This window comes from Montipora foliosa, chromosome 5 (genome assembly GCF_036669935.1).
Source record: "Montipora foliosa isolate CH-2021 chromosome 5, ASM3666993v2, whole genome shotgun sequence".
In the NCBI taxonomy this organism is placed as follows: Eukaryota; Metazoa; Cnidaria; class Anthozoa; order Scleractinia; family Acroporidae; genus Montipora; species Montipora foliosa.
Genome location: NC_090873.1, coordinates 604,082 through 624,570, shown reverse-complemented (window position 1 = coordinate 624,570; position 20,489 = coordinate 604,082). Strand labels below are relative to the sequence as shown.

Here is a 20,489-nt window from a genome sequence, read left to right as displayed (position 1 = left end):
AAGGATGTTTGCTGATGTTACTAACATAACCTTTGCGGCCAGCACATTTACTGATCTTGAGAATGGTTTAAACTCAGAGTTAAGAAGTCTTAATCTATGGCTTATTTCTAACAAACTGAGTTAGACCGAATTTATGGTTATTAGGTCAAACCAACGTTTACAGTCATTCTCTGACGATCAGATAAACATTGAGATCAATGCTAAATTCAGTAAATTAAAAGTTAAAGAAGATAAATCACTAGACGTGATAATGTTGCACGCGTTTTGCATAATAATGGAGCCAAATTCCCAAAAGACTTTTTCGCTATTGTTTTGGTACACTAACATGGTCACCATGACGTCAGGAGCAAGCCAAGAATTGCAAGAGCTATGGCTTATCGCTCTGGCTGGAACTGGAAATAACTCCTCCCCTTTAATTAATTCATTTACACACTTTGCCTATCTATTACAATTCTGCCTCTATGTCAGACCTCGTCCCCCGTGGCACTCAGAGAAAGGAAGGTGTAACTATCGGGTATGAACAATAAGCACTTAATGACTGGCCCCAAGGGAAACAGTGAGTTTTGTTTCCCCGAGACCCTCAATGTTCCCCGAGGCGAAGCCGAGGAAAACATTGAGGTCGAGGGGAAACAAAACTCACTGTTTCCCGAGGGGCCAGTCATGAAGTGTTTTGTTATACCTCCCAACTCAAAATAGAACAATACACAGATAAAAATTATTTGCTTGACGTCGGCTGGCGTACAGATTTGCCGCCGTTTCAAAGGTGCACGACCTGATCACGTGTGATTCGAAAGTTCAAGTTGTTGTTGCCCTAGGGCGTCATGAAGTTTTGTTCGCCCTAGGGCGTCATGAAGTTTTGACCAATGACACGTGACACATTCTCCTCCAATCAGAAAACGTATTTGAGTTGGGAGGTATATCAAAGGATTATTTCCTTCTCGTTAATATTTTTGTCAGACTTGCTTGCTGCTCACTCCCTTTCTCCTTCACAGCCAAATTTTTTTATTAATAAGCAGGACTAGGAATAATCTGGTCACGAAATAACTAAAATCGATGAGCTAACAGGTTTACTCTCAGTTGGCACGTATCAGTGCTGAGGCTGTGGGTGAGTAAAGCAAGGATCCCGATTTCCAGCGTTAGTCCTTCGTGAGAGCAAAGGTATTGACAACAATCTTCCTTCGGATATAAATTATCTTACATAAATTCACCATTGATGAAACCAAATGCGTAAGTAAAAAATGGTTAACTCTGTTTTGAACAATTAACCGAATTCAGGCCATTCCTTCGAGAAGACGAAATGAATAAAAGGGGTTCGTTCACGACAATGTTTTTTTTCAATTCTTTTCTTGTGAATAGTTTTCCCTTTCTTGCTGTTTGCTGGAACGCTTTCAATTTAGTTTTCCTTTATAAATAACCCAACGCTATCATACTTGATTGTGACACGAATCTTGCTGATATAGGTTTTGTGGGATCTGCAAAGTTGAAATGTTTTGAAAAATTGATGTTGTAGGCGTTTTTTAGTTAACATGGTGCGATAATATGTCCCGGAATTTTATTGAGTAGTCTTACATTTCTCTTTAAATTTTCCTCTTTTTCGTTTTTCTCGTATCTTTTTATTTGTCACAATTTTCCATTTGAATAATACACGGGCTTTTTTGGAATGAGACGTTTATTTCTTGACGTAATTCTTCTGGTCAGTGCTGACAGTATGCAAAATTTCGGTTTTTGAACAATATCTCGTTCCCAAAAGAATCAACTTGTTTTTTGGCACCTTGGTTTGGACGTTATGCATAATGAAAGTTCCTTTTTACCTCTGGGACAGGTTGAACCAATGAAAAAGTGTCTTGCTTTTTTGACACGTTTGTGCAAAAATACATTCAGGCAGGAGCCGCGTTTGATGAAATTTTAATCCACACCCATTCTAATCTCCTATTGCAGTTACAAGGCGTTCTGATGTGTATACAGTGTAGGTACGAGTTAACTGTTGTTGGAGAGAGAATCTGCTGTTTTAAGCCTATTAAACCAGTGAAGCTTCATCATGGGAACCTACAGTTAATATGAACAACTCTTTGCGAGCTTTCTAACTTGTAATAAGCAGAACTGGCAGACGGGAGGTACTTGGTTCATCTCTTGTTGCGGTAAACACGTTCATGTCAGGATTGACTCAACGATAAGTATTCTCAAATGGTTTATACTTTGAGTTAGCTAGTTTTCGGTTTTTGACCTGTACAAGTTAAGTTATGTATTTGTCCTGTAAAGAGAACAAGTTCAAAAATTTGAAGGATTCAGTTCTTTATCGCTTGCAGCTGATCATGTTTTGAAGTTCTGGAAATCGCATTCTGGAAACCTTAGGGTTAACATACACCTTATTCCAAAATGGCCGCCATTTAGATATTCTTCTGTTTTTATTGAAATTAGACCTTGATGCCTCGTTCAAGGCAAAATATTCTTTTCAATTTTCAGCTCAAGAACTAGGCATCTAGGGCTAATTTGAATAAAAACAAAAGAACATTTAAATGACGGCCATTTTGGAATAAGGTCTATTGTCACTGGGATTTTGATGACGCCCTTGTTTCTTCCAACCGGAAGTACATGAAGACATTTCAATATAACAAGAAAAGATATGCATAAAGGAGTCATTTTCCATATCCGGTTATGGTATTTTTGACTATGAGGAAGAACATCGGTTTTTTTGGTTTGGGGGTGAGGGTGGGAGAAAGGGAGGGATAATTCGTTTAAGATAGTGTAAATGAAATATCTCCCGCTCGCTGCGTGATGTAATTCTTTACCATTGCTCAGTGCTTGTTATGCGAGCTCAATGATAAATTTGACTCAGAAAACACTACAGAAACTTTTTTCTACTCCTCGCAACTTCGTCACTCTTCCTTAAATCCAAAAATGTTCATGTCCAATATGAGAAAAGAACTTCTAGCCACAAACCAATAATGCCGCGCAATACAAAGAGAAAATAAAAAAAGCAGTGGTGACAAACATAAACAAGCCCCTTGTTTGTAATTATTTGCTGGACGTTTCATAGCTTTCGATATACATCCTCAGAGGTCAATGTTAACTAAACTTAAACTAATAAGTAACTAATGATTAATTAATAATGATTTATTAATAAAGTAACAGTGAGTTAACAGTCACTTCTGAGGATGCATTTCGAAGCATATGAAACGTCAAGAAGGTAATTTCAAACAATGCGCTTGTTTATGTTTGTCACGCCGCCGTTTGCGTCTTATTTTTGATGTAGTACTCATGATAATTAATGTATTTATAATGATTACCATTATAATTCTTAGTATAATTATTATTCTAATTATGATAATTATTATTATTAGAAACAAAGTATTAAGTTAATTTCGCGCGCAGACCATTTTTTATATTAAAAATATAAAATGTACATAAATAAATGTTAAAAAATTAACTGATACAAAATATTTTAATCCGTTGCAGTTGCAAGGCGTTCTGATGTGCCTACAATGTGAAGATGAGTTGACTGTGGTTGGACGAGGTGCTGTCGCAGGGATAATTTGCTTATTGAAACCTGCTAAACCAGTGAAGCTACATCATGAGAACCCTCAGTTAATATGAACAACTCTTTGCCAGCTTTTTAGCTTGTGCGGACAAGCAGAAGAACTACTTGTTCATCTCTTTTTGCTGATGTCAACAAGTTCATGGCAGGATCATTGACTCAGTGGTAAGAATTTTCAAATGTATTTTACGTCAAGTAAAATTCATTTTCTCTCCCGTTTAGAGCTGACCATGTTTTGGAGACCGCTTTCTGAAAACCTTAAGGTTAAGATAACCTTAATTTTAAGATTTTATCGTCGCCCCTGTCTCTTTCCACCCTAAGTAAATTCATAAAGATAAACCATTATAAGGAAAAGGGATCGGTATATAGGCTAGAAGTCATTTTCCCTATCCGGTTATAGTACTTTCGACTCTGTACTTAAATATTATTTTACCGTCCAAATCTTGAAAGTGGATTGCTTTTATTGGGTGGGTAATTGTCAAAGCTTTAAGAGTGTAAATAAAATATCTTCCGGAACGTAGTGCCGTAGTTTAATTCCTTTTTCACTGCTTATTTAGCGCTTTGTCATGCGTGCTAGTCATAATCTGTTTGCGTTGTTAAGAAAGTGACATAATTCCTAAACTTATGTTCAGTTGGGTCTTTGTCTCCACTTTACATACACTGGTGTCTTGCTTTCAAAATGGTAAAGTTAATGCTTATCCCTTTTCCCTATAACGATTTATCTACATGTACTTAGTTTAAGGTAAGAAGAGACCACACTGCCAGCAGAGCCTCCTTTTGTCTTTTTCTTTACTAAGGAACAGAAAAGTAGGCTCTGCCCGAATCGCGTCAACTCTTTGAAGCCGCCGCAGCCCGAGCTTCTGGACTAGTCAATCTTGTTTTCTCTCGTCAAACCCATGGTGGTTTTGGCTTGCTTTCAAAATGGTAAAGTTAATGGTTATCCCTTTTCCCTATATCGATTTATCTACATGTACTTAGTTTAAGGTAAGAAGAGACAGGAACGACGTCAAAATTCCAATAAGAAGATAAGTTAACCTTGAGGTTTTCAGAAAGCAGTCTCCAAAACATGGTCAGCTAGAAACAATAATGATGTGAATTCATCAGAAGTTTTAACTTGTTCCTTTTTATAAGACAAATACGTAAGTTACCTTCTAGAGGTCAAAACAGCACTTCCTCCAGGCACAGTCAACTCGTCCCTACACTGTATGCACATCAGAATGCCTTCTAACTGTCATAGCAGACAAGAATGGATAAGGGGTTAGGGTAAGGTTAAAGCTATTTTCCCTATCCGGTTATTCCATCCTTTTCAGTGTAAATGAAATATCTTCCGGAGCGTAGTGGCATAGTGCAATTCCTCTGTCACTGCTTATTTAGTGCTTTGCCATTCTTTTCAGTCAAGATCCGTTTGCGGTGTTTATAATAAAGTTAAATACCTGATCATGTTGTATTCAGTTACTATTGTTTAGTGTTAAACTTAGTAATACCATTACCCCTAACACGTTCTTGTTCCCTATTCCTTTTTAAAGTCTTCTAAACCAGTGAAGCTACATAATGGGAACTCATAGTTATTATGAACAACTCTTTGCGAGCTTCTAAACTTGTGCTGACAAGCAGAACTGCCAGAGGTGAAGTACTTGGTTCCTTCGAGTTGCAGTAAACACGTTCATGGCAGGATTCACTGGACGGTAAGAATTCTTTTCAAATGAGTTATAAGTGAGTTTCGGTTTTCACAGTCACTTCTACAAGTTAGCTTACGTATTAGTCTTAAAAATAGAACCAGTTCAAACTTCTGATAAATTCATGCCCATATCGTTTATAGCTGACCAAAGGAGACCGCTTCCTGGATACCTTAAAGTTAACTTAACCTTATTAATGGCCATGGGCCTTAGACGTCACCACTGTCTCTTCCCACCCTAAACTAAATACATGTAGATAAATCATTATAAGGAAAAGAGATAAGTCATTTTCCCTATGCGGTTATGGTATTTTCAACTCTGTATTTATTAAAAATGATTTTATCGTCTAAATCTTGAAAAAGTATTGATTTTTTGGGGGTGGGTAATTCGTCAAAGAGTGTAAATAAAATACGTCCTTTAGCCACGCTGTAAAGGCGTAGTAAAATTCCTTTATCACTTCCTAGTGCTTTGTCATGCGTGCCAGTCACAAAGTGAAATTCCTAGAGTTTTGTTCAGTTGGGTCTTTCTCTCCTCTGTACATGGTGTCTTACTTTGAAACCGATAAAGTTATAATTAGTGATTGGTGTTAACGTAACTCCAACCCCTAACCCATTCTTTCCTCGTGTTTCAGTTAGAAGGCGATCTGATGTGCATATACAGTGTAGGGACGTGTTGCCTGAGAAAGTGCTGTCTAGAATTTGCAGTTTGAAGCCTGTTAAACTCGTGACGCTACATCCTAGCAACTCGCAGTTTATATGAGCAAGTCTTTGCGAGCTTTTTATCTTTTGCGGACAAGCAGAACTGAAAGAAGTGAAATACTTGGTTCGTCTCTGTTTGTGGTAAAGACGTCCATGGCGGGATTCCCTCAACGGTAAGAATTTAAATTCAGTTCAAGTGGTTTATACGTTCACATTTTTCTTCTAAAAAGAACAATTTCAAACTTCGGAAGCATTCACGTTTTCCTCGCTTGGAGCAGATCATGTTTTGAAATTTTGGAAACCGCTTTCTGGATACCTTAAGGTTAAGGTTTGCGGGATATTCTACTGAAGCATATGCTATGCTACGTGGTGCAGTTTAGTGCTTTGTCCTGCGAGCTCATGTGATTCCTCATAGGATAGATTCCGTCAATATTGTTTACAGTCCGTTAAAGATCTTAAGAAAGTAACATTCCTAAGTTGTGTTCGGTTTGGTCTTTCTATTTAGCACTTCCGCAAAACCTTTAAAATCAGAAACACAACCACATCCTACTACAATACATCAGGTAAAACACAGATAGCCGCATCTTACAAGAGCTTACAATCTCCATGCAGGTTATCTTGTCGGCTGAAATGCGCGTACACACTCCTTAAATTGTTCGAGTTGGTGCTCACAATTCGGTCAACTGAGTTTACTACCAATAATAATACTTTATTCCCATTCAAATTATCTTGAAATTAAAGGAGGGTCTTGAGGTTATCCTCTTTAAAGTTTCCCGTAATAAAAATTAACAAACAAAAAATAACAAAGTTATATATAATATTAAAGAGGCCCTGTTATATGGGAGTTTTAGTCATCCCCTTATCACTAAAATTCCGGGGGCAGTTATCCCTCATCGCGGCTAAAATTACTGAGACGGGTATGCCTAAAACTACTTATCTTTGGAATTTGAGTTGATATAGTGATTGAAGCTCGGTTTATCTCGGGCTAATTTCCAAAACTGCTGCCGGTCCATTCTTAATCTTGACGCGATTCTTGCCCATACTGATTTGTAGTTTTTTTTCGTTGTAGTCATAAGGAGAGATAATTTTTGAAGTGCATCAGTTTCCATTCTGACACAATGTGCTAGCCATTTGATCTGTTGTTTTTCTAGACTATACTTACAAATGCGAATTAAGTACCAAGAAACCGTCCTTATCTACTTGCGCGGTTGGTGGGCGGGCAAAATCCCGGCAAGTAAACCCACTGTAAAGAAGACACGATGTCTGCAAGCGCCTTTGGACAAACGACGGGATGCATTACGCTTACTAATAAGGAAAACATCACAGGACGACGATGAGGAAGAAGCCAAACAAGAGAAAAACGAAAAAGAATGAGGAGAACACGAATGGCAAAACAACGATAGCCAAGCTCATGGCTGTCAGAGAAGTGATCGCAAAGCAACATCAAGTTAGTGCGCAAGACAAAGAAAAATAAAAAAAGCAGTGGTGACAAACATAAGCAAGCCCATTCTTTGTAATTATTTGCTGGACGTTTCATAGCTTTCGATATACATCCTCAGAAGTGACTGTTAACTACAAATTTGAACTAATAAGTAACTAATGATTAATTAATAATGATTTATTAATAAGTTAACAATTAGTTAACAGTCACTTCTGAGGATGCATGTCAAAGCATACGAAACGTCAAGTGAGTAATTTCAAACAATGCGCTTGTTTATGTTTGTCACGCCGCCGTTTGCGTCTTATTTTTGTTGTAGTACTTATAACTTAGGTAAAGACGGCAATCAATAATGCCGTGTAACACTGGTCAAGATTCCCCTGTCCCCTCGCCTCGCAACCTCGTTCCCAGGGCTTCTCCCTCATTTGGGGGCGGGGCTTTCCCTACCGCCCCGCCCCCACCTGAGGGAGAAGCCCTGGGAATGAGGTTGCCCCCCCTCAAAAAAAAAATATTATAATTATTATAATTAATGTATTTATAATAATTACCATTATAATTATTAGTATAATTATTATTCTAATTATGATAATTATGATAATTATTATTATTATTAGAAACACAGTATTAGGTTAATTTCGGGCACAGACCATTTTTTATATGAAAAATTATAAAATGTACATAAATAAATGTTAAAAAATTAACTGATACAAAATATTTTAATCTGTTGCAGTTGCAAGGCGTTCTGATGTGCCTACAGTGTGGAGATGAGTTGACTGTACGTGGTTGGAGGAGGTGCTGTCGCAGGGATAATTTGCTTATTGAAACCTGCTAAACCAGTGAAGCTACATCATGAGAACCTTCAGTTAATATGAACAACTCTTTGCCAGCTTTTTAGCTTGTGCGGACAAGCAGAAGAACTACTTGTTCATCTCTTTTTGCTGATGTCAACAAGTTCATGGCAGGATCATTGACTCAGTGGTAAGAATTTTCAAATGTATTTTACGTCAAGTAAAATTCATTTTCTCTCTCGTTTAGAGCTGACCATGTTTTGGAGACCGCTTTCTGAAAACCTTAAGCTTAAGATAACCTTAATTTTAAGATTTTATCGTCGCCCCTGTCTCTTTCCACCCTAAGTAAATTCATGAAGATAAACCATTATAAGGAAAAGGGATGGGTATATAGGCTAGAAGTCATTTTCCCTATCCGGTTATAGTACTTTCGACTCTGTACTTAAATATTATTTTACCGTCCAAATCTTGAAAGTGGATTGCTTTTATTGGGTGGGTAATTGTTAAAGCTTAAGAGTGTAAATAAAATATCTTCCGGAACGTAGTGCCGTAGTTTAATTCCTTTTTCACTGCTTATTTAGCACTTTGTCATGCGTGCTAGTCATAATCTGTTTGCGTTGTTAAGAAAGTGACATAATTCCTAAACTTATGTTCAGTTGGGTCTTTGTCTCCACTTTACATACACTGGTGTCTTGCTTTCAAAATGGTAAAGTTAATGCTTATCCCTTTTCCCTATAACCATTTATCTACATGTACTTAGTTTAAGATAAGAAGAGACAGGAACGACGTCAAAATTCCAATAATAAGATTAAGTTAACCTTAAGGTTTTCAGAAAGCAGTCTCCAAAACATGGTCAGCTAGAATCAATAATGATGTGAATTCATCAGAAGTTTTAACTTGTTCCTTTTTATAAGACAAATACGTAAGTTACCTTCTAGAGGTCAAAACAGCACTTCCTCCAGGCACAGTCAACTCGTCCCTACACTGTATGCACATCAGAATGCCTTCTAACTGTCATAGCAGACAAGAATGTATAAGGGGTTAGGGTAAGGTTAAAGCTATTTTCCCTATCCGGTTATTCCATCCTTTTCAGTGTAAATGAAATATCTTCCGGAGCGTAGTGGCATAGTGCAATTCCTCTGTCACTGCTTAGCTTACGTATTAGTCTTAAAAATAGAACCAGTTCAAACTTCTGATAAATTCATGCCCATACCGTTTATAGCTGACCAAAGGAGACCGCTTCCTGGATACCTTAAAGTTAACTTAACCTTATTAATGGCCATGGGCCTTTGACGTCACCACTGTCTCTTCCCACCCTAAACTAAATACATGTAGATAAATCATTATAAGGAAAAGAGATAAGTCATTTTCCCTATGCGGTTATGGTATTTTCAACTCTGTATTTAAAAATGATTTTATCGTCTAAATCTTGAAAAAGTATTGATTTTTTGGGGGTGGGTAATTCGTCAAAGAGTGTAAATAAAATACGTCCTTTAGCCACGCTGTAAAGGCGTAGTAAAATTCCTCTATCACTGCCTAGTGCCAGTCACAAAGTGAAATTCCTAGAGTTTTGTTCAGTTGGGTCTTTCTCTCCTCTGTACATGGTGTCTTACTTTGAAACCGATAAAGTTATAATAAGTGATTGGTGTTAACGTAACTCCAACCCCTAACCCCTTCTTTCCTCGTGTTTCAGTTAGAAGGCGTTCTGATGTGCATATACAGTGTAGGGACGTGTTGCCTGAGAAAGTGCTGTCTAGAATTTGCAGTTTGAAGCCTGTTAAACTCGTGACGCTACATCCTAGCAACTCGCAGTTTATATGAGCAACTCTTTGCGAGCCTTTTATCTTTTGTGGACAAGCAGAACTGGAAGAAGTGAAATACTTGGTTCGTCTCTGTTTGTGGTAAAGACGTCCATGGCAGGATTCCCTCAACGGTAAGAATTTAAATTCAGTTCAAGTGGTTTATACGTTCATTTTTCTTCTAAAAAGAACAATTTCAAACTTCGCAAGCATTCACGTTTTTCCTCGCTTGGAGCAGATCATGTTTTGAATTTTTGGAAACCGCTTTCTGGATACCTTAAGGTTAAGGTTTGCGGGATATTCTACTGAAGCATATGCTATGCTACGTGGTGCAGTTTAGTGCTTTGTCCTGCGAGCTCATGTGATTCCTCATAGGATAGATTCCGTCAATATTGTTTACAGTCCGTTAAAGATCTTAAGAAAGTAACATTCCTAAGTTGTGTTCAGTTTGGTCTTTCTATTTAGCACTTCCGCAAAACCTTTAAAATCAGAAACACAACCACATCCTACTACAATACATCAGGTAAAACACAGATAGCCGCATCTTACAAGAGCTTACAATCTCCATGCAGGTTATCTTGTCGGCTGAAATGCGCGTACACACTCCTTAAATTGTTCGAGTTGGTGCTCACAATTCGGTCAACTGAGTTTACTACTAATAATAATACTTTATTCCCATTCAAATTATCTTGAAATTAAAGGAGGGTCTTGAGGCTATCCTCTTTAAAGTTTCCCGTAATAAAAATTAACAAACAAAAAATAACAAAGTTATATATAATATTAAAGAGGCCCTGTTATATGGGAGTTTTAGTCATCCCCTTATCACTAAAATTCCGGGGGCAGTTATCCCTCATCGCGGCTAAAATTACTGAGACGGGTATCCCTAAAACTACTTATCTTTGGAATTTGAGTTGATATAGTGATTGAAGCTCGGTTTATCTCGGGCTAATTTCCAAAACTGCTGCCGATCCATTCCCAATCTTGACTCGATTCTTGCCCATACTGATTTGTAGTTTTTCTTCGTTGTAGTCATAAAGAGAGAGAATTTTTGAAGTGCATCATTTTCCATTCTGACACAATGTGCTAGCCATTTGATCTGTTGTTTTTCTAGACTATACTTACAAATGCGAATTAACTACCAAGAAACCGTCCTTATCTACTTGCGCGGTTGGTGGGCGGGCAAAATCCCGGCAAGTAAAGCCACTGTAAAGAAGACACGATGTCTGCAAGCGCCTTTGGACAAACGACGGGATGCATTACGCTTACGAATAAGGAAAACATCACAGGACGACGATGAGGAAGAAGAGAAACAAGAGAAAGACGAAAAGGAATGAGGAGAACACGAATGGCAAAACAACGATAGCCAAGCTCATGGCTGTCAGAGAAGTGATCGCAAAGCAACATCAAGTTAGTGCGCAAGACAAAGAAAAATAAAAAAAGCAGTGGTGACAAACATAAGCAAGCCCATTCTTTGTAATTATTTGCTGGACGTTTCATAGCTTTCGATATACATCCTCAGAAGTGACTGTTAACTACAAATTTGAACTAATAAGTAACTAATGATTAATTAATAATGATTTATTAATAATTTAACAATTAGTTAACAGTCACTTCTGAGGATGCATGTCGAAGCACACGAAACGTCAAGTGAGTAATTTCAAACAGTGCGCTTGTTTATGTTTGTCACGCCGCCGTTTGCGTCTTATTTTTGTTGTAGTACTTATAACTTAGGTAAAGACGGCAATCAATAATGCCGTGTAACACTGGTCAAGATTCCCCTGTCCCCTCGCCTCGCAACCTCGTTCCCAGGGCTTCTCCCTCATTTGGGGGCGGGGCTTTCCCTACCGCCCCGCCCCCACCTGAGGGAGAAGCCCTGGGAATGAGGTTGCCCCCCCTCAAAAAAAATATATTATAATTATTATAATTAATGTATTTATAATAATTACCATTATAATTATTAGTATAATTATTATTCTAATTATGATAATTATGATAATTATTATTATTATTATTAAAAACAGTATTAGGTTAATTTCGGGCGCAGACCATTTTTTGTATGAAAAATTATAAAATGTACATAAATAAATGTTAAAAAATTAACTGATACAAAATATTTTAATCTGTTGCAGTTGCAAGGCGTTCTGATGTGCCTACAGTGTGGAGATGAGTTGACTGTACGTGGTTGGAGGAGGTGCTGTCCCAGGGATAATTTGCTTATTGAAACCTGCTAAACCAGTGAAGCTACATCATGAGAACCCTCAGTTAATATGAACAACTCTTTGCCAGCTTTTTAGCTTGTGCGGACAAGCAGAAGAACTACTTGTTCATCTCTTTTTGCTGATGTCAACAAGTTCATGGCAGGATCATTGACTCAGTGGTAAGAATTTTCAAATGTATTTTACGTCAAGTAAAATTCATTTTCTCTCTCGTTTAGAGCTGACCATGTTTTGGAGACCGCTTTCTGAAAACCTTAAGCTTAAGATAACCTTAATTTTAAGATTTTATCGTCGCCCCTGTCTCTTTCCACCCTAAGTAAATTCATGAAGATAAACCATTATAAGGAAAAGGGATGGGTATATAGGCTAGAAGTCATTTTCCCTATCCGGTTATAGTACTTTCGACTCTGTACTTAAATATTATTTTACCGTCCAAATCTTGAAAGTGGATTGCTTTTATTGGGTGGGTAATTGTTAAAGCTTAAGAGTGTAAATAAAATATCTTCCGGAACGTAGTGCCGTAGTTTAATTCCTTTTTCACTGCTTATTTAGCACTTTGTCATGCGTGCTAGTCATAATCTGTTTGCGTTGTTAAGAAAGTGACATAATTCCTAAACTTATGTTCAGTTGGGTCTTTGTCTCCACTTTACATACACTGGTGTCTTGCTTTCAAAATGGTAAAGTTAATGCTTATCCCTTTTCCCTATAACCATTTATCTACATGTACTTAGTTTAAGATAAGAAGAGACAGGAACGACGTCAAAATTCCAATAATAAGATTAAGTTAACCTTAAGGTTTTCAGAAAGCAGTCTCCAAAACATGGTCAGCTAGAATCAATAATGATGTGAATTCATCAGAAGTTTTAACTTGTTCCTTTTTATAAGACAAATACGTAAGTTACCTTCTAGAGGTCAAAACAGCACTTCCTCCAGGCACAGTCAACTCGTCCCTACACTGTATGCACATCAGAATGCCTTCTAACTGTCATAGCAGACAAGAATGTATAAGGGGTTAGGGTAAGGTTAAAGCTATTTTCCCTATCCGGTTATTCCATCCTTTTCAGTGTAAATGAAATATCTTCCGGAGCGTAGTGGCATAGTGCAATTCCTCTGTCACTGCTTAGCTTACGTATTAGTCTTAAAAATAGAACCAGTTCAAACTTCTGATAAATTCATGCCCATACCGTTTATAGCTGACCAAAGGAGACCGCTTCCTGGATACCTTAAAGTTAACTTAACCTTATTAATGGCCATGGGCCTTTGACGTCACCACTGTCTCTTCCCACCCTAAACTAAATACATGTAGATAAATCATTATAAGGAAAAGAGATAAGTCATTTTCCCTATGCGGTTATGGTATTTTCAACTCTGTATTTAAAAATGATTTTATCGTCTAAATCTTGAAAAAGTATTGATTTTTTGGGGGTGGGTAATTCGTCAAAGAGTGTAAATAAAATACGTCCTTTAGCCACGCTGTAAAGGCGTAGTAAAATTCCTCTATCACTGCCTAGTGCCAGTCACAAAGTGAAATTCCTAGAGTTTTGTTCAGTTGGGTCTTTCTCTCCTCTGTACATGGTGTCTTACTTTGAAACCGATAAAGTTATAATAAGTGATTGGTGTTAACGTAACTCCAACCCCTAACCCCTTCTTTCCTCGTGTTTCAGTTAGAAGGCGTTCTGATGTGCATATACAGTGTAGGGACGTGTTGCCTGAGAAAGTGCTGTCTAGAATTTGCAGTTTGAAGCCTGTTAAACTCGTGACGCTACATCCTAGCAACTCGCAGTTTATATGAGCAACTCTTTGCGAGCCTTTTATCTTTTGTGGACAAGCAGAACTGGAAGAAGTGAAATACTTGGTTCGTCTCTGTTTGTGGTAAAGACGTCCATGGCAGGATTCCCTCAACGGTAAGAATTTAAATTCAGTTCAAGTGGTTTATACGTTCATTTTTCTTCTAAAAAGAACAATTTCAAACTTCGCAAGCATTCACGTTTTTCCTCGCTTGGAGCAGATCATGTTTTGAATTTTTGGAAACCGCTTTCTGGATACCTTAAGGTTAAGGTTTGCGGGATATTCTACTGAAGCATATGCTATGCTACGTGGTGCAGTTTAGTGCTTTGTCCTGCGAGCTCATGTGATTCCTCATAGGATAGATTCCGTCAATATTGTTTACAGTCCGTTAAAGATCTTAAGAAAGTAACATTCCTAAGTTGTGTTCAGTTTGGTCTTTCTATTTAGCACTTCCGCAAAACCTTTAAAATCAGAAACACAACCACATCCTACTACAATACATCAGGTAAAACACAGATAGCCGCATCTTACAAGAGCTTACAATCTCCATGCAGGTTATCTTGTCGGCTGAAATGCGCGTACACACTCCTTAAATTGTTCGAGTTGGTGCTCACAATTCGGTCAACTGAGTTTACTACTAATAATAATACTTTATTCCCATTCAAATTATCTTGAAATTAAAGGAGGGTCTTGAGGCTATCCTCTTTAAAGTTTCCCGTAATAAAAATTAACAAACAAAAAATAACAAAGTTATATATAATATTAAAGAGGCCCTGTTATATGGGAGTTTTAGTCATCCCCTTATCACTAAAATTCCGGGGGCAGTTATCCCTCATCGCGGCTAAAATTACTGAGACGGGTATCCCTAAAACTACTTATCTTTGGAATTTGAGTTGATATAGTGATTGAAGCTCGGTTTATCTCGGGCTAATTTCCAAAACTGCTGCCGATCCATTCCCAATCTTGACTCGATTCTTGCCCATACTGATTTGTAGTTTTTCTTCGTTGTAGTCATAAAGAGAGAGAATTTTTGAAGTGCATCATTTTCCATTCTGACACAATGTGCTAGCCATTTGATCTGTTGTTTTTCTAGACTATACTTACAAATGCGAATTAACTACCAAGAAACCGTCCTTATCTACTTGCGCGGTTGGTGGGCGGGCAAAATCCCGGCAAGTAAAGCCACTGTAAAGAAGACACGATGTCTGCAAGCGCCTTTGGACAAACGACGGGATGCATTACGCTTACGAATAAGGAAAACATCACAGGACGACGATGAGGAAGAAGAGAAACAAGAGAAAGACGAAAAGGAATGAGGAGAACACGAATGGCAAAACAACGATAGCCAAGCTCATGGCTGTCAGAGAAGTGATCGCAAAGCAACATCAAGTTAGTGCGCAAGACAAAGAAAAATAAAAAAAGCAGTGGTGACAAACATAAGCAAGCCCATTCTTTGTAATTATTTGCTGGACGTTTCATAGCTTTCGATATACATCCTCAGAAGTGACTGTTAACTACAAATTTGAACTAATAAGTAACTAATGATTAATTAATAATGATTTATTAATAATTTAACAATTAGTTAACAGTCACTTCTGAGGATGCATGTCGAAGCACACGAAACGTCAAGTGAGTAATTTCAAACAGTGCGCTTGTTTATGTTTGTCACGCCGCCGTTTGCGTCTTATTTTTGTTGTAGTACTTATAACTTAGGTAAAGACGGCAATCAATAATGCCGTGTAACACTGGTCAAGATTCCCCTGTCCCCTCGCCTCGCAACCTCGTTCCCAGGGCTTCTCCCTCATTTGGGGGCGGGGCTTTCCCTACCGCCCCGCCCCCACCTGAGGGAGAAGCCCTGGGAATGAGGTTGCCCCCCCTCAAAAAAAATATATTATAATTATTATAATTAATGTATTTATAATAATTACCATTATAATTATTAGTATAATTATTATTCTAATTATGATAATTATGATAATTATTATTATTATTATTAAAAACAGTATTAGGTTAATTTCGGGCGCAGACCATTTTTTGTATGAAAAATTATAAAATGTACATAAATAAATGTTAAAAAATTAACTGATACAAAATATTTTAATCTGTTGCAGTTGCAAGGCGTTCTGATGTGCCTACAGTGTGGAGATGAGTTGACTGTACGTGGTTGGAGGAGGTGCTGTCCCAGGGATAATTTGCTTATTGAAACCTGCTAAACCAGTGAAGCTACATCATGAGAACCCTCAGTTAATATGAACAACTCTTTGCCAGCTTTTTAGCTTGTGCGGACAAGCAGAAGAACTACTTGTTCATCTCTTTTTGCTGATGTCAACAAGTTCATGGCAGGATCATTGACTCAGTGGTAAGAATTTTCAAATGTATTTTACGTCAAGTAAAATTCATTTTCTCTCTCGTTTAGAGCTGACCATGTTTTGGAGACCGCTTTCTGAAAACCTTAAGCTTAAGATAACCTTAATTTTAAGATTTTATCGTCGCCCCTGTCTCTTTCCACCCTAAGTAAATTCATGAAGATAAACCATTATAAGGAAAAGGGATGGGTATATAGGCTAGAAGTCATTTTCCCTATCCGGTTATAGTACTTTCGACTCTGTACTTAAATATTATTTTACCGTCCAAATCTTGAAAGTGGATTGCTTTTATTGGGTGGGTAATTGTTAAAGCTTAAGAGTGTAAATAAAATATCTTCCGGAACGTAGTGCCGTAGTTTAATTCCTTTTTCACTGCTTATTTAGCACTTTGTCATGCGTGCTAGTCATAATCTGTTTGCGTTGTTAAGAAAGTGACATAATTCCTAAACTTATGTTCAGTTGGGTCTTTGTCTCCACTTTACATACACTGGTGTCTTGCTTTCAAAATGGTAAAGTTAATGCTTATCCCTTTTCCCTATAACCATTTATCTACATGTACTTAGTTTAAGATAAGAAGAGACAGGAACGACGTCAAAATTCCAATAATAAGATTAAGTTAACCTTAAGGTTTTCAGAAAGCAGTCTCCAAAACATGGTCAGCTAGAATCAATAATGATGTGAATTCATCAGAAGTTTTAACTTGTTCCTTTTTATAAGACAAATACGTAAGTTACCTTCTAGAGGTCAAAACAGCACTTCCTCCAGGCACAGTCAACTCGTCCCTACACTGTATGCACATCAGAATGCCTTCTAACTGTCATAGCAGACAAGAATGTATAAGGGGTTAGGGTAAGGTTAAAGCTATTTTCCCTATCCGGTTATTCCATCCTTTTCAGTGTAAATGAAATATCTTCCGGAGCGTAGTGGCATAGTGCAATTCCTCTGTCACTGCTTAGCTTACGTATTAGTCTTAAAAATAGAACCAGTTCAAACTTCTGATAAATTCATGCCCATACCGTTTATAGCTGACCAAAGGAGACCGCTTCCTGGATACCTTAAAGTTAACTTAACCTTATTAATGGCCATGGGCCTTTGACGTCACCACTGTCTCTTCCCACCCTAAACTAAATACATGTAGATAAATCATTATAAGGAAAAGAGATAAGTCATTTTCCCTATGCGGTTATGGTATTTTCAACTCTGTATTTAAAAATGATTTTATCGTCTAAATCTTGAAAAAGTATTGATTTTTTGGGGGTGGGTAATTCGTCAAAGAGTGTAAATAAAATACGTCCTTTAGCCACGCTGTAAAGGCGTAGTAAAATTCCTCTATCACTGCCTAGTGCCAGTCACAAAGTGAAATTCCTAGAGTTTTGTTCAGTTGGGTCTTTCTCTCCTCTGTACATGGTGTCTTACTTTGAAACCGATAAAGTTATAATAAGTGATTGGTGTTAACGTAACTCCAACCCCTAACCCCTTCTTTCCTCGTGTTTCAGTTAGAAGGCGTTCTGATGTGCATATACAGTGTAGGGACGTGTTGCCTGAGAAAGTGCTGTCTAGAATTTGCAGTTTGAAGCCTGTTAAACTCGTGACGCTACATCCTAGCAACTCGCAGTTTATATGAGCAACTCTTTGCGAGCCTTTTATCTTTTGTGGACAAGCAGAACTGGAAGAAGTGAAATACTTGGTTCGTCTCTGTTTGTGGTAAAGACGTCCATGGCAGGATTCCCTCAACGGTAAGAATTTAAATTCAGTTCAAGTGGTTTATACGTTCATTTTTCTTCTAAAAAGAACAATTTCAAACTTCGCAAGCATTCACGTTTTTCCTCGCTTGGAGCAGATCATGTTTTGAATTTTTGGAAACCGCTTTCTGGATACCTTAAGGTTAAGGTTTGCGGGATATTCTACTGAAGCATATGCTATGCTACGTGGTGCAGTTTAGTGCTTTGTCCTGCGAGCTCATGTGATTCCTCATAGGATAGATTCCGTCAATATTGTTTACAGTCCGTTAAAGATCTTAAGAAAGTAACATTCCTAAGTTGTGTTCAGTTTGGTCTTTCTATTTAGCACTTCCGCAAAACCTTTAAAATCAGAAACACAACCACATCCTACTACAATACATCAGGTAAAACACAGATAGCCGCATCTTACAAGAGCTTACAATCTCCATGCAGGTTATCTTGTCGGCTGAAATGCGCGTACACACTCCTTAAATTGTTCGAGTTGGTGCTCACAATTCGGTCAACTGAGTTTACTACTAATAATAATACTTTATTCCCATTCAAATTATCTTGAAATTAAAGGAGGGTCTTGAGGCTATCCTCTTTAAAGTTTCCCGTAATAAAAATTAACAAACAAAAAATAACAAAGTTATATATAATATTAAAGAGGCCCTGTTATATGGGAGTTTTAGTCATCCCCTTATCACTAAAATTCCGGGGGCAGTTATCCCTCATCGCGGCTAAAATTACTGAGACGGGTATCCCTAAAACTACTTATCTTTGGAATTTGAGTTGATATAGTGATTGAAGCTCGGTTTATCTCGGGCTAATTTCCAAAACTGCTGCCGATCCATTCCCAATCTTGACTCGATTCTTGCCCATACTGATTTGTAGTTTTTCTTCGTTGTAGTCATAAAGAGAGAGAATTTTTGAAGTGCATCATTTTCCATTCTGACACAATGTGCTAGCCATTTGATCTGTTGTTTTTCTAGACTATACTTACAAATGCGAATTAACTACCAAGAAACCGTCCTTATCTACTTGCGCGGTTGGTGGGCGGGCAAAATCCCGGCAAGTAAAGCCACTGTAAAGAAGACACGATGTCTGCAAGCGCCTTTGGACAAACGACGGGATGCATTACGCTTACGAATAAGGAAAACATCACAGGACGACGATGAGGAAGAAGAGAAACAAGAGAAAGACGAAAAGGAATGAGGAGAACACGAATGGCAAAACAACGATAGCCAAGCTCATGGCTGTCAGAGAAGTGATCGCAAAGCAACATCAAGTTAGTGCGCAAGACAAAGAAAAATAAAAAAAGCAGTGGTGACAAACATAAGCAAGCCCATTCTTTGTAATTATTTGCTGGACGTTTCATAGCTTTCGATATACATCCTCAGAAGTGACTGTTAACTACAAATTTGAACTAATAAGTAACTAATGATTAATTAATAATGATTTATTAATAATTTAACAATTAGTTAACAGTCACTTCTGAGGATGCATGTCGAAGCACACGAAACGTCAAGTGAGTAATTTCAAACAGTGCGCTTGTTTATGTTTGTCACGCCGCCGTTTGCGTCTTATTTTTGTTGTAGTACTTATAACTTAGGTAAAGACGGCAATCAATAATGCCGTGTAACACTGGTCAAGATTCCCCTGTCCCCTCGCCTCGCAACCTCGTTCCCAGGGCTTCTCCCTCATTTGGGGGCGGGGCTTTCCCTACCGCCCCGCCCCCACCTGAGGGAGAAGCCCTGGGAATGAGGTTGCCCCCCCTCAAAAAAAATATATTATAATTATTATAATTAATGTATTTATAATAATTACCATTATAATTATTAGTATAATTATTATTCTAATTATGATAATTATGATAATTATTATTATTATTATTAAAAACAGTATTAGGTTAATTTCGGGCGCAGACCATTTTTTGTATGAAAAATTATAAAATGTACATAAATAAATGTTAAAAAATTAACTGATACAAAATATTTTAATCTGTTGCAGTTGCAAGGCGTTCTGATGTGCCTACAGTGTGGAGATGAGTTGACTGTACGTGGTTGGAGGAGGTGCTGTCCCAGGGATAATTTGCTTATTGAAACCTGCTAAACCAGTGAAGCTACATCATGAGAACCCTCAGTTAATATGAACAACTCTTTGCCAGCTTTTTAGCTTGTGCGGACAAGCAGAAGAACTACTTGTTCATCTCTTTTTGCTGATGTCAACAAGTTCATGGCAGGATCATTGACTCAGTGGTAAGAATTTTCAAATGTATTTTACGTCAAGTAAAATTCATTTTCTCTCTCGTTTAGAGCTGACCATGTTTTGGAGACCGCTTTCTGAAAACCTTAAGCTTAAGATAACCTTAATTTTAAGATTTTATCGTCGCCCCTGTCTCTTTCCACCCTAAGTAAATTCATGAAGATAAACCATTATAAGGAAAAGGGATGGGTATATAGGC

General features: G+C 37.7%; 1 long non-coding RNA gene across 10 annotated transcripts in view; it reads left to right on the top strand.

The window, feature by feature from the left end:
* Positions 1-2,523: 2,523 nt before the first annotated feature.
* LOC138003287 (uncharacterized) overlaps positions 2,524-20,489 on the top strand; it is a 32,382-nt gene continuing 14,416 nt past the window's right edge. For 4 of the 10 annotated variants that reach the window (XR_011123473.1, XR_011123470.1, XR_011123466.1 and 1 more), the window contains exons 1-14: positions 2,524-3,700; positions 5,062-5,220; positions 5,843-6,082; positions 7,061-7,356; positions 8,078-8,325; positions 9,829-10,068; positions 11,046-11,341; positions 12,064-12,311; positions 13,815-14,054; positions 15,032-15,327; positions 16,050-16,297; positions 17,801-18,040; positions 19,018-19,313; positions 20,036-20,283. This is a non-coding gene — a long non-coding RNA (uncharacterized lncRNA). The remainder of the gene's footprint in view (positions 3,701-5,061; positions 5,221-5,842; positions 6,083-7,060; positions 7,357-8,077; positions 8,326-9,828; positions 10,069-11,045; positions 11,342-12,063; positions 12,312-13,814; positions 14,055-15,031; positions 15,328-16,049; positions 16,298-17,800; positions 18,041-19,017; positions 19,314-20,035; positions 20,284-20,489) is intronic. The other 6 variants (XR_011123468.1, XR_011123471.1, XR_011123475.1 and 3 more) reach the window with 6 other exon arrangements.